We start from the raw sequence: 15,496 nt of genomic DNA, 5'->3' as shown, positions 1-15,496 counted from the left end.
GAGGCCTAGAGCGCTTTCATACTATCGGATTTGTCACACGTATACGCTCGGGTTTTTCTACTGAAAGAGTAACAGTAAAATTATTTTTTACTTACAGCTTTTACACAAGCGGATTTTCCGCTCATCATTTTTCGTGTGACAGCGCGCTTATCGTACAAACAGCCATTGACCACTACCGATTTAAAAGATGACCCCTGAAACAGCCCGATAGGACGTTTTGACGCGCGTATACCTGCGATAAAATCCAACAGTGTGCAAAACCTCTTAAGACTGGACTGACATTCATCTAGATTTCAGTAATCATATAGGTAACTAACCAATCTAAAATCTAACTACATACATACCACAACTAGCATAAAAAGTTAAACACCCAACAAATCTAGCTACCTACCAGATTTTGAGGAACTGAAGCCAATGCCCTGACTCTGTTTCCTTGAACGCAGCTTGGCAACTATATCGTATGATGGACGACCTTGAGAGTGAGCAGAAAAAAAGGTCATTATTATTTTGGCCAATGATTCGGGTTCCGTACGCAGCCTGTTTTGAATATTGATTTATTGTGCTTAGATTTTTTTGCGGTGATAAATTATGTTGGTAGGTGATAGTTGGACTCTAATAGGCAGTAATAGGACAGAGATAGGTATAGAGAATAAATCAGCACTCACTCTTTTTGCAGTAAGAAGGTGCTTTGGCATAGCCTAATGTTCTAGGATTGCTACAAGCTACCCGGCTTTATACAAAAAACAAAAAATGTTTTTGGATAAAATAGTCCGACCTGGAGTCCAGGAGACATGCTTCAGTTATTATTTCAAGAAAAACAATGTTTAGAATTGTAGATAGATGATAAATAAAACGTTTATTTAGCACAAACAATGTGATATGAGTATGACCACTGAAAATGCAGCCGACATTAGCTGTCAGTCTCGCATTTTGCATACCAGTGATGATTCCAATAACTATTTCCATTGAAACGTGCAATACAATAACCTGATATGTACTTCGATATTCACAGTGACGAACGTCATCTATGATCTATCTATACCAGCTGTTCCCCGTGGCTCCATTCATGTAACTAGAGAACTTCTTCCCGCACCCGATTAAAATGCTCTGGGCAAATGATTGCTGAGCCAGCTGAGGCCGTCGGCAACCCGCGTGTCGAGAGAAACATATTCTGTAACTGGGTAAAAAGTAGCCTATGATATGACATAGGCTACTTTTAACTCAGTTACAGTACAGTCAGCATTTGCTCAGAGCATTTTTTTAATTGGCTCTAGACTAGACTATATCTGCCTATATCTACATTTCATTTAAATCGGCTCAGCAGTGTTTATGTGAAATCGGGACTGGCATACGCATTAATAATATGAATAAGGATTCTAAAGGGGTTGCAGTCGTTACCACTTAGTTACGAAATAAATGACGTAATTAACTTCTGACATTAATACAAAGACATTTATAACAATATGAAAGCAAGCGTTAATGCCAGTTATATAAAGATTGAGTGCACGATGAAGTGTTAAAAGTTATGAGGTTACCACCTATTGGGGGAGTTTTGGTGCTAAAACTTGACTGTTATAATAAGTTAGAGAAATGTTAGATAATAGTGCCCCCTTTAAGCATTGAAAGTAACGCCTACCAAAGGGTAAATTGGATGTCAAATCCCTTAAAAGATTGACACAAGTAATATATATAGGTAAAGTAAGTAAGAAATCGCTTGTTTTTCGCTTAGTATTTTTCCTTATTTTGCTATTAAATGTTTTGATTTTAGAAGATTATCCTACTGACATCCACTCGGAACTTATTTTAGATCCTGGTTGCTCATAATATTTCACACAAAACCCAATTACCGAATCTCAGACTGAAATCTGAAAATCCTGAAGATAGTGTTTTGTTTTACTATAAAAAAATATATAATAGTATTACAAAAAACCCTATAAAAAGCAAAAAATAACTTTTAACACTACGTAAACTAAATTTTGACGTGTCGGGGGACCGCTCTAATTCATTACTTTAGATACGTGTTTTTTTTTTTAAACGAATGTTGTAATTAGGTAGGTATCATTTGATTAATGTAAGTATTTATGAAGGTAAAAAGCGGTCCCCCGACACGTCAAAATTTAGTTTACGTAGTGTTAAAAGTTATTTTTTGCTTTTTATAGGGTTTAGCGTTTTTAACCTTTTGTCATAATTATTGCGTACTTTTTTGGGTCGGGGGTTTTTTTAAATTTATAATTTAATTTTATTTCATGCTTTTTAAAGGAGCTATTTAATTTTTCCTTCTTTCATTTAATTTATTTTATCTTAAGATGGGGTCGCTATATGCGATCTCGGCCAAAGGAAGCTGTTTAATAATCCTCATGTCTAACTGGCTCTGGGAGAATTGCACAGATTGAGAAACAATAAAGACCTTTGGACATTCTAGATTTTCAGCAAAAATATAAATCGGTTTATCCGTTTCATTCCGGTATTCCAGGGTTTCATCCGCCACATCTCATTTCCAGCATCAGGTTCTCGTCAATCAGAAACATGAAGAGAACTCGTCAAGACAAATTCAACGAGCCCAAACTCGATGGGTTTACTAAAAGGCAGTTCAGGGTTACGTCTCCTACCTTCGTGCCCTAACAGCAGACCAGCTCAGTGGTTCCAAAAGACATTAGTGTTTCAAATTTCAGATCCCACATATACTTGCAAGTAAACTGAGCGTGTAACATTCCTATCACATCTAGCAAACGAGCTGATGACCTTGAAGACCTGAACCGATTTCCACCAAACATAGCTAAGAACACTCCCGACTGACATACCTTTTAAACAAAAAAAACCGCATTACAATCGGATCATCCGTTTGGGAGCTACGATGCCACATACACACACACACACACACACACACACACACACAGACACGTCAAACTTATAACACCCCGTCGTTTTTGCGTCGGGGGTTAAATATAACAATATAAGAGGGGCCATAGTAACTCAACTAAATTGTGTCAAGAGTGTTATACTCACATTTCAGTTAAACAAGTAACGTTATTTTAAGATGCGGTAACATGAAACTGTTCCGCTTTTCAATAGAATCTCGTTCTGTACTAGTAACAGAATATCGTGGTTTGTGACGTCAAAGCCGACGCACGTTAACTCCCTATTATTTATGTTTCTCTTTAAATAACTTAATGAACAATTCTAATGCACGCACACATATTAATTACATACAATATTAATTAAACTAGGAAAAAAATTAGACAAACGTGTTACTAGATTTTGTCTATAACAGTTTTTTCCAATTTTTCTTGGGAGTACAAAGTCTAATTTTCGTGATAAAACAAGGAAGATGTATGTTCTCTCCGAGTTTTCAGCGGCGACTGGTTTTAATTTTAGATAATCGGGATGGACAACTGTCGATATAATTTTGTCGATAAAACTTTTCTTTACTTCATTAATCCCACATGACGTACGTACATATATCAGACTTGTCATTATTTACATATGTGGGTAAGTTCCTTCATGTTTTAATATAATATGTGGGTCTATATGCATAACATTGTATACAATATACCATTTCTAACGGGGTTATTATTATAGTGTACGCCTTCCCAATCTCTGCACTCAGTGGTACTAACAGGGGTTTCCTTTCAAGGAAACATAGCTACGCCATCTCAATAACAATCCGCAAACGGTCCGACCTCTCGCCTAACCCACAATATTGTATGTATGTCGACGTTTTCTTTACTCCACAATGCAACACCAAAACAACGCATTGTCAGCCATTGTTCATCAGTATTACTTGCCTTTTTACAAACAGCATCATCAAACAATAAACGCCCTTGAAACTTGAGATAAATAATTCATATTTACACCGATGTGTGCTTGAGGAAGTTCAGTGTGTTATAATTAGCGTGGAAAAGCAAAAACATGATGATTAATCAGTGCTAATGTTTACTCGTCTACGATTGCTTTATTGCATTTATTACCTCCATTTTATTTAACAAGCTTATAATGTATTATATGCAGGTGTGACTAATGTCTTATACGAATGAATTATGAACTAAGTTTGCACTTATCATCAGTTTGGCCAATAATCACTTGTATCCAGAACAATAGAAAAAATCTTAAGAGAGCATAAAACTGTGTTATATTTTTCTGTATCCATCCGTGAGCAGGTAGATTGATGATGTGTATAATGTACCTATTGTCTTCTAATGCACATCGCAGAATGTTCGCTCGAATTAGAATTCAGAAATAACCCTTTTGTCTGTTCGCTTTGTATCCAAAGTCAATCCAACCGTTATGGCATTGTTGATTTATCGATATCGATAATTGCACGCTACACATGTTTTTGCACTTCACTAGGTTCTCGCATTAGCTGTTTATAAATAGTGCGCGTAAAATCACGTGGGACGGTACACTAGCCTAGTCTGCCTCGAGACATCCGCGGGATCGCACGTCTTGATAAATTAGCTTTATTGCTTTCTTGGAAATCTGTCTGGCAATTCACTAGCAAAGTTTTCCGACCCCTCAAAGTTTGGATGCGTTTCAAAATATGTGCATAATTTGAATTATTCTCATAGAAACTGTTTTTGTATCAGACAGATTTTAAATGTAGTTTTTATCACAAAAAATCTGATTCGGACAGTTGTTTTGTGTAAGGTAGCGTGCATGTACCACTTGAAACAGGACGATGGTACGCGCACATTACAACATACCACTAAATCGATTAACGGACCCTTTGCGAATCCCTACCCCATCACATGGGGTGATGCAAACCCCATTAGGGCTGCTGTTCATTTGCGAGGGCGTGAGGCCGGTGGCTTTTTTAAAATTCACCAAACATTTCACCTTACATATTTTATTTTGTTGAAGCCTCCACAAAAACAAGAGATAACAGTCTTCCGCCGCGAGCTTTTCACAGAAAATTAGATACTGTCTTCAGATTTAACATGCGTCCGCCAAAATCTTGTTTACCGAAAAGGCACTCCTCATTTTGATGGTTAATCTCTTACAAAAGATCTCATTTTTTTTCTGTTTACATGGCAACGACCTTACGGTTCCCGGTCGCTTCCAAGCGACTGTAACTCGACGCTTTTTTCCCAAAGGAACTCAGATAGCTCCGTCCTTCTCTGCAATCCGATTTCATGTCTTAACGGGCCGCGGCTAAATCGATTTGTCTCGCCTTAACTCGCCAAGATGCCATCAACGATCATATCGCTGTCCCGTTCCTACTTTTTAAACCTGTCCTTGTGATGCCAGATTTAATTTGCCTTTTTTGCTGCGGTTGAAATGTGGCGTCGTTGGTATTAGACGGCCGGTTTTAGAAGCGCTGCGCGGTGCATTTAATGCAGGGAAAATGTAAGCTGACGTGGCCCGTCTGGTGCATATTAAATTTTGTTGGAATGCATCAGCTACATAATGTAAGGTCGACTTTTAGTGGTGTAAGATTCAAGTTAGAACTACTCTTTGTCGTACCGTCTGTTTTACGACTGGTCTACAGATGAAGCATGTGTCGATACAAGATAGACTTCGGCTTTGTATCGAAAGCAGTAACAAAACGTTTATAGCTCATTAACTAATGAAACATAAAGAAAGGTATTTAAAGTTTCACTTTTATTGGTTCGTTAATTTTTATTTCATTATAGTGGTCGTGGAAATTGTTTAATTTCAAACACAGAGCTCTTTCACTGTCTTGTCTATTACTAACGTAATTAGATTTAATCCGTATAATTAAAGAACTAAATAGGATATGTTTTATATGACAGCTTATACGGGAATCTGAGTATATCTTAGACACCATTGACGGTGTTTCGGATGGCACGTTAAACTGTAGGTCCCGGCTGTCAGTGAACATCCTCGGCAGTTGTTACGGGTAGTCAGAAGCCAGTAAATCTGACACCAGTCTAACTAACGGATATCGGGTTGCCCGGGTAACTGGGTTGAGGAGGTCAGATAGGCAGTCGCTTCTTGTAAAAGCACTGGTACTCACTCAGCTGAATCCGGTTAGATTGGAAGCCGACCCCAACATGATTGGGAAAAGGCTCGGAGGATGATGATTGATTCGGGAATCCCAAGGTAGCTCCGTGGATTTTCAGACTCAAAGTTAGGAACATATTTTTTCATCAGTTTAATGTCAGGAGGTATTCTATTTGAAAATAATACTTTCCCACGTTCTTAAAAAGAAAGTATTTAAACCATGATAACCATCACAACAAACCTCAAAGGAACAAAGCGTCCGATTAACCGGAACCCTGCTGGTCCCGCGTTACGCACTGCGCATGCGCTCGTCATGATATCATTTAGTGAACTCAGGCGCAACGTCGCGTGGCAACTGTGGTAACCACTTCCGTAGTATATACTTGCACATCCTATTGCCACAGAGTGCAAGAAATTACATCATCATCATCATCATCATCAGCCTATCGCAGTCCACTGCTGGACATAGGCCTCTCCAAGTGCACGCCACTGAGATCGATTTTCGGCTTCTCGCATCCAGCATCATCAAGAAATTGCATCGGAGAGCACGTAAATGTCGGTCCTGCGCTCAATCTCTCTCCGGTCGTGTCGGATTGCCGTCCCATCGGGCTATGAGAGTGAAGGAATTAGTGAGTCCACTTGTGTCTGCGCAAATACCTGTGCACTATAATATGTCCTGCGCAGTTGGCTAATCTCCTTACATGAGAACAGCCGCCGTAGCCGATAATCGGCTAGGAGGACAACATCATCATAACAAGAAATCAGCAGTAATGTTTTTTTTCCAGTTTTTTTTATTCTGTTGAAATCCCTGCCTTAATTAGTTAACCTATTTTGTTTTTCCATGTTTTCCTTTTGAGATAACATGATGTGGTTATCAACGGTACATACCCAATTGCTGCCGAATTTTGCTTTAAAAAATGCAGACTGACTAATCTCTAAGACAAGAGTGTTTTGCAGAGTCTCGACAAGTCTAGAATGTAAATAATAATTGAAAGAATATGGCCACGATTCAGCCAATACCAGTCCTTCCATTCTTATAAAACGCATCCTTTATTTATGCACATAACAATATCTCTTACATAAGTAATATCAAAGCCTTAACTGGTGTAACTTCACGCTGTTATCTCCTCGGCTCTCGTTACATCAACAATTAAAACCGGACAATGGGTACTGAGGTATTTGTTTACAATTACATTATCAGGTGGATGGCATACGACTCTTTTATAACTTAATTCTTTCTTATAATCTCCAAGAAAGAATCATTTAAGACCCTTTATTCGATTCTGTCAACTTTATTTACATACTAACTATTTTCCCGCGATTTCAGTGGGAACTACTGCCCATCATCATCCTCCGAGCCTTTTTCCCAAACTATGTTGGGGTCGGCTTCCAGTCTAACCGGATGTAGCTGAGTACCAGTGCTTTACAAGGAGCGACTGCCCTGCCTGACCTCCTCAACCCAGTTACCCGGGCAACCCAATACCCCTTGGTTAGACTGGTGTCAGACTTACTGGCTTCTGACTACCCGTAACGACTGCCAAGGATGTTCAATGACAGCCGGGACCTACAGTTTAACGTGCCATCCGAAACACAGTCATTGGTGTCTAAGATATACTTAGAAAGTACATACAATCTTAGAAAAGTTGCATTGGTACTTGCCTGACCTGGAATCGAACCCGCGCCCTCATACTCGAGAGGTTGGTTCTTTGCCCACTAGGCCACCACGAACTACTGCCCGTACTGGGATAAAATAAAGCCTATGTTACTCGGGAAAAGTGTAGCTTTCCAACAGTGAAAGATTTTCAAATCGGTTCAGTAGTTGAGACTTAAGGGTACAAACAAAACAAGTAAACAAATGTTTCCTCGTTATACCATTAGATGGTAACATTTTCTGCGTCACTAACAAAGTGCTATAGGATTTTCAACTGTAAATCTAAAAGTATAAGGGTGATATTACAATGTGGGCTGTCGATCATAACAAGCACAGACTATACTACACGTAGAGCTGTCATTACGTTTAATTATCATCGTTGTCAACTCGTTCATTATAGAAGCGTATCACGCGACGATACCGATACGACAAACACACGATATTATGCTAGGAGTAAAGAAAGATGAGCGGAGGTGCCATAATACAGGTATGTCAGACACCTTCTTCTAGGTCAAACAGAGAGGGTGGGCTTGACCGATCAGTTAGGAGTGAACTAACGAGGCGTTTGGGTTCTTTTTTGGGTCTAAAGAATGCTTATAAAGGCGAAGAAACAAGTGTTCCTTGTCCCCCCAGACCCTCATTTTATAGTGATAATTTCTTAGGACATGTTTCGTTATGGCACCTCCGCTAGTCATTTTGTTCTCCATGATATTATGCTAAAGGGGAGTGTACAACGCGGGTTTGTTTATCAACGCCTTCTATTAATGTCTTTACCTAACTAATGATAGTCCTAAACAAGAATTTGACAGTTATGACGAATAATAACAGCCTTAAACACCCATTTGGACCGTGTCTATGAAATGTAAGACGTATTTCATTATTAAAATCCATTGAAGTGTCATTTCCCTCTGTAATGGCGATTATACTAAATTGATGATCAGTCCAAAATATGTAGCAGAAACCAAATAAATTAATAAAATTAATTACACACCAACTAATTTGGCATTTTTCTCAATTTAATTTTTAATTCGAAATGTAAAATTAGCTGTTGTTTCGCCAATTAATGTCGTTCCAAAAACGTCTACACATTAGTTGGTGTTTGATCAACAGCGATGTAGCCTCGCCCTAAACTGGTAATTGGTTTTAAGCACATGCATGGAACGCTGGCCTAAATTTCCTGCACTATCTGTGGCCATACATAATATCGCGGTCATTAGCTAAAACACTGTTTAATTAACTTGCTTAATGAGAACTGAATTTATAATAGTGTCAGTCTAAACATTTAGTGCAATAGTACAACTGGCCATTGGCACTGGAGAATTGGTCATTCTTATTATTTCATAGAAGTTCATTCTCGCGTCCTAAAGAAACGACTTCCCGTATCCGGGTAAAATATAGCCTATTTCACCCGGGGATAGTGTAGCTTCTCAACAATAAAAGAATTTTCGGATCAGTTCAGTGGTTTCAGAGTCTTTCGGGTTCAATCTAACAAACAAGAATATATTCTTCTTTAATATAATATTCAGTTTAGATTAAGCTACATGATTAGCAGTCATGACATTTGATCGTAAAGCATGCACTCATAACTCGTACAGCATTCGAGTGAGAGGTGAAAGTTTTATTTATAAACTAGAAATACAGTAACATATTGGACGTCAAATGCCAAACACACTTTCTGTCTTAGTACCCTCAGACTGAAGACTAAACAGTCGACCGACTGTTGACCCGATAGTATGCACATTTTTTTTACGAAAATCTTGATGCTAATCAAAGTTTTCAGTCTGTCTGATGCTGGATAAATACCTGATCTTTGTAATGTGCGTGCTACCATTCAACTTTATTCAGACTTAAGAGGCCAAACAAACTATCGGCCAACTAAAAGTTTGCAGTCCGCGGGGTACTCTTACACGTGTGCTTCATCAATTCTTTATAACGTGCTATCAATCAAGAAATTCATAAAAGTCCATGGGTAATTATTCCGAACCATCGCTGGTGCTAATTAATACAGAAATTTTGGTCTTCTCTATAAATCTTTGTGGTCACACGTGGGAAAGTTGTAGGTGTTAATGAACCAGTTTATATCCATTAGAAGCAAGTGTATTGTTTTTATAATAAGTTCTAAGAAAAATGTAGTAGGTATTAATCTAGAATTTGGATAGGTAGTTCGAAGTTCAGAAAATTGGCAGAGTTTGATTATAATTTCGTGCAGAGTGCACTGCCTTGTGTTTAACAAGTCTGTGGCAATTTTTATGTGATGCGTGGGTATAGTGCATTTCATTTTATCAAATTATTCTTAGGGATGGTTGCACCATTTAACTGTTAAGACGGCCAGCTGTCAGATTGATGCCTATTGTTCAAATTGGCCATTTGACAGCAGCATGTTATCCTAATAGTTACATAAATGGTGCAACTTACTAAGCTACTTCAGAGCTTCGCTATTCTACATAAGTATCCCAAACTTAGTTTCAGAATTTCGTTGAAGCAGCCTGGAGCATAGATTACTAAATAGTTATAACATAACTGGAGCTTGCTCAATGCTCTAATTATTAGTTTGTTCGTTACTGCATAGAATTTCGATATAAGAGTAAATAACAGTAGATGTGCAAATGTATAAAGGGAACTTTCATAGATGAGAAATAAATGCATCAGATTATAACAGTATAAATATGACAACTCCCTGATCTTTCAACCTTTGGAAAACAAAACCATATTTTTTCAGCAAACATCATTAAAATTACCGTCATCATCGCGATAATCATAGGTACAATAGAACTAACAGTTTTTCCTTGAACAATATTATATGCGGTCAGCTGACGGGTTGAACGCCCGAGGTCATCGACCCTGCTAATGGTGTACAAATGTATTTACCTGATGACAGTGTGATGATAGTGAAATCTTGGCTACTGTTTTTCGGTGACCTTTGATTTTTACTGTTATTTATATCCTTTTGTTAATGGTTTTTGTGTATTTTAGAGGTGATTTGTATGGTTTACGGGTAGTTAGAAGCCAGGAAGTCTGACAACCAGTCTTACCATGGGGTTTCTGGTTGTTAACTGGGTTCTGAATGAAGGTGCGATAGGCAGTCGCACCATGTAAAACACTGGTTCTCAGGTGCATTAGGGTAGACTGGAAGCCGACCCCAACATTATTGGAACAAGACTAGCCAGGTGGCAGATGATGATTAGAGAAAATTTACACTAAACTTAAAGCTGTAACAAAGCTTAAAGCTGTGAAAGTTAATTGATAATTAACTTAGCCAGTTTTCTTAGAATTACCGTTTACTAAGTACAAAGTATTCTTTAGAATGCAATATTTCCATATACGCTGCAGGCGTGACTTATACAGGGAAGGTAAGAAATACTCTAATTAAAAAGCCAATGAACTTGCTTGACTGTTGACTTTGAAATAATATTTGAATACCGCGGGCGGTAGCTGGGTCGTCACGAAAACGGTAGCGGCGTTTTTAGGTTAATTGATATGCTAGCGTCTATTAGATTTCGATAGGAAATAAAATATTTCGGAAGTTTTTTAACGTGTTTTATTTTATGAGTAGTTTCCGCCAGCCACTCTCTCTCGGTGGAACAACTTCGCACACCGGGATAAAAAGTATATCCTTCCTGAATGGGGTTTTCACTGTAATAATTGTGCAAATCGGTCGAGTAGTTCTTGAAATAAGAGCGTTCAAGCAAACAAAGGAAATCTACAGGTTTATCATAATTATTTGGGAAGCTTTAAAAAAAACTCCATTTTATCAATTTACGGAGTATTTTTTCGGTTTTATTCTCTCGCATGAACTAACCTTGTTGATTTTTGTTTCTAACCAAAAATGTTAGGCCATGCAGAAATATTTTTATGAAAACAATATTAAATGTTTACATAATTCTTTTCCCTATAGGATTCGAACGGTACAAAATCCAGCAATTGGTTACTGATACCGATATTGTCATTTAAGGCAATTTTAACCAATTATAACCGTTTTTTGATATTTAAGCGTGACCATGTCATGATTTTAAAAGTGTTAATGATACGGAATCATTGGCCAAGTCACCTTTGAACCTTTTTCGCAATAACATTAAATTAAGTAAAAGTTAAATATTGTTAAAAGTCAGACATATCTGATTACGTCATTCTGATAATTCAGTCAAGATTATCTACTTATTGGTCTGCTGTTACATGGTCGAAAGTTCATTTAGAGCAGAAATTATAATTAAAAGAAAAATACTTTATTGGAAAGCATTGACCTACTGTACTGCGGGGTTTATAAGTCTTAAGTTTATAAGCCAAATACTAATATAGATTGACCTTCGAAATATGGATCGTGTGATCAAATTGAACAGCTATGGACAACATTTGCGAACTTCACTTTAACTGCTGATTTTCCAACAAGAATTAATAATATTTTGTGTCGTAGGCCATAAGGGCTTATGGAAGTGGCAATCCTACTAATATAATAATCGGGAAAGTTAATAAGTATGTATAAATGAATGCGTGGAGGACGCATCTTTCGTACAAAAACTACCAAACGTATTTTAGCTTATTCATCAGAATAATATAATCTACTAGCTTCTGCCAGCGGTTTCACCCGCATCCCGTGGTAACCTCGGCACGAACCCGGATAAAAAGTAGCCTTTAGCCTTCTTCGATAAATGGGCTATCTAACACTGAAAGAATTTTTCAAATCGAACCAGTAGTTTCGGAGATTAGCGCGTTCAAACAAACAAACAAACTCTTCAGCTTTATAATATTAGTATAGATATACCTACGTGCGGGAAGTAGTTTAGAGGAAGCTATTAATGTCAATATGTGGAACATAGCGTCAGTTACCGAAATAGCCCTGTGAGATAACATTATGTCCTTTCGCCCACTGGCTTGCTGGCCCTGTAAGCAGCTTCGCTATCTGATTGGTAAGAAGCAGGGTATTTGCAGTAGTTTAGCTTCCTTTACAATATATGTAAAATCATAATATAATTTCTGATTGATGAACGCTAACAATGAGTATAAAATAAATAGGTAATATATAATTTTTCTTACTTCGATTATGATTTATTTACATAGTTATATACATAGATATTTACAAGACAAAAAAAAACTATCCTAGTAGAACGTGAATATAATTAAATAATCCTAATATAATTGGCGAGGATATGTATTCACAAAAATAAAAACAAATCATCTTTATTGTGGACTATAGGTATGCATAATAAATACATAACTAATTTTAAGACGTTTTTAACCGACTTAAAAAAGGGGGTAATCAGTTTGATCGTACATATGTATGTTGGTGCGCAATAACATGCGATTTAAGCTACGTTTTATTGAACCGATTTTGATGCTGTTTTCGGCATAGTATTTGTCAAACTTAGGAGAAGGTTTTAAGAGCGCTATTACAAAATCGAATCGCTCAGGTTTAGGTAAATTAGACGATAGCCGGCAGCACTTGCGCGCGTGTGCGTCTAGCGAAATACGCAACGCACACCTGCGGACCGCCACGCGGCACAAACGAACTTGAGACTTTGCCACTTTTATTTTCTAAATAGTTTATTGGTTTTATAGTTTATGAAATATTATTTGTACCGATGAATTTTATAACCTAGAATAGCTCGATTGAGTTACAATAAACAAATAATCGTTTACAATTTTTAAATTATTTAATCGACAACCAAACTTTTCACCATGTTTATCAATTAGGTAAAAGTAATTGATTTATAAAAAAACTAAAATCTATAATTCGTCTTCCATGTATTGTATCTTCATTTTCCTGCAACAATAAAAACTAGGAATGTAAATAGTTTATTAAAACAAATATGTCTGTTGCGAGTGACAAAAAATACTTACCATATTATTTGTACTGGTATCCGATTGAGTCTGATAATCTGAATTAAATATGCTTTCATTATCCTGCAAGAATCAAAGATATCCAATAATATTATTATGCAACAGCGAAACTAACGACGATGACATTTACGTACATATTTCTATATAACCAACATCAAAAAAGAGAACCCAATCTATAATAACATTTTCGCATTAGAATATCATGGGTTAATACTTGTGTATATTACATTTCAATCAGATCATTATAACTAATAAATAAAATAAAAACTCACTAGTATCAAAACGAGTTCGTTGCGCAGGTTGCGCTATATTTTTCGAGCTCCGGCGAGTTTGCGCGGCGCAACAGCGAGCGATACGTCCTCCCTCGATAAGCGCTTGGCGCTGACTAAAGTTGAACACCGCGCGTCACAAGATTTATATTGATTTTTGCATTGCAAACAAAAATTATTTTAAAATATTGTTTTACTTTTAAATAGACCAATTTTTTTTTCAAGCTTTATAACAATACCACCTTAATTATTAAATATGTTTTATTTGAATTTGGATTATACTTTCATAGATAAAAAATATAGTTTTGTACGGAAAATTGTCAGTAACTCTCAGTTTTATAGAATTATTTTTGGTGTATTACTGTATGAATTGTAATAAATTGGTGAAAGCAAGCACAAGTACAAGATATAGTTGTATCTTGAACATTTTTATAAATGGTTAAATTGCTATATCCTCGTAGTACTGAAGCATCAAAAGATTCCCAAAAGCAACATTTTATGAAACATCCTTTGCAGAGACAAAGATTTTACTGATGTACGTGGACAAATTAAAATATTTATTGAAAACAGCCCCAAGATAAATGATCAAACTTTCTTAATCTTATTTTTGTTTTTTTTTCGTGACTATATCCAAAGCATAATGACGCATCAAAACTCGTATAAAACTCGAAAATTTGTGATAGCCCTCTTAAGTATATTAAAAACGGCGTGTTTTTCTTGTATAAAGTGTTTGTGGGCGGACAGACAATTAATTAGACTAGAGAATTATGGCGATGAGACAGTTTATTAATCTAAAAAGTCAAAGAAACTCGAAGCTATAAACTACCAATAGTGTCATCCCTTTTCAGGATCAGTTTATTAATCTAAAAAGTCAAAGAAAGTTGAAGCTATAAATTGTCATCTTTTTCAGGATCCTTGTAAAATGTTATACGGTAACCTTCTAAAAGCATTTACCTCACCCACGCAAGCAATTTCAGGTCCAATTAATATTTAAAGTGTTCGACGAACCCGTCAGTTAATTATCGCGGTAATAAAAGCCTATTAATTCCTGACCAGGATTATCTTAATATCTGCTATAATACCCTTAATATTGTACTTTAATATTGCTGGCATTTTTATTTTTTCAAGGGCAATTTTATTTTTAAAACTTTCTACTTTAAATACAGGTAGATTTAAAGGATTAGAAAGTTAATTCGTTTCTTGTAATCTGCTTTGTTTGTTCTAAAAGTTGAACTTTATTTTATGTCACTATTTTAAGCTCAACTTTTGCATGCTTTGTGACAGAAACCACCAATCTTTTCATCATCACTAATCTTTAGCAGACATCACACTGAACTACTTTTTAATTAATTAAAAATTCCTATGAAATGCTGTACAATTTCAAAAGCATATCCAACTTATCCTACTGCAAAAACACCACAGTTAAAATCCTAGCGCAATACACAGACATAAGCCTTTGTTCGGTCACTATATAGCCCAATTACCGCGTGACAGCCCACTGTCCACAAGCCCGGAGCGGTTTGCGGTCGTCTGCGCAAGCTTAGAGTTGCACACTGGAGACTAAACAGTCGGCCGACAGTTGCCCCGATGGTTGGAAAAAAATATTTTGTTAAGAAAACAGTGGGGCTGTCATTTGAACATCATTGGCAGTCGTTAAGGGTAGTCAGTAGCCAGAAAGTCTGACAACTAGTCTTACCGGGGTATTGGGTATTGAGGTGGTCAGATAGACAGTCGCTCCTACTAGTACTCAGCTGCACCCGGTTAGACTGGAACCCGACCC

At 36.9% G+C, this 15,496-nt stretch overlaps 1 protein-coding gene and 1 long non-coding RNA gene across 5 annotated transcripts in view; one reads left to right on the top strand and one right to left on the bottom strand.

Annotated features, from left to right (window-relative positions):
• Positions 1-15,496, top strand: part of LOC110382943 (dual specificity tyrosine-phosphorylation-regulated kinase 2) — a 157,360-nt gene that overhangs the window by 70,123 nt on the left and 71,741 nt on the right. The window lies entirely within an intron of this gene.
• LOC135118810 (uncharacterized) lies at positions 13,151-14,400 on the bottom strand. The gene is made up of 3 exons (XR_010277796.1): positions 13,720-14,400; positions 13,448-13,510; positions 13,151-13,370 (listed from the first exon to the last, which is right to left on the bottom strand). It is a non-coding gene; the product is annotated as an uncharacterized LOC135118810 (long non-coding RNA).

Source organism: Helicoverpa armigera, chromosome 26 (assembly GCF_030705265.1).
Source record: "Helicoverpa armigera isolate CAAS_96S chromosome 26, ASM3070526v1, whole genome shotgun sequence".
NCBI classification, from domain to species: Eukaryota; Metazoa; Arthropoda; class Insecta; order Lepidoptera; family Noctuidae; genus Helicoverpa; species Helicoverpa armigera.
This window is presented reverse-complemented; position numbering and strand designations above follow the sequence as displayed.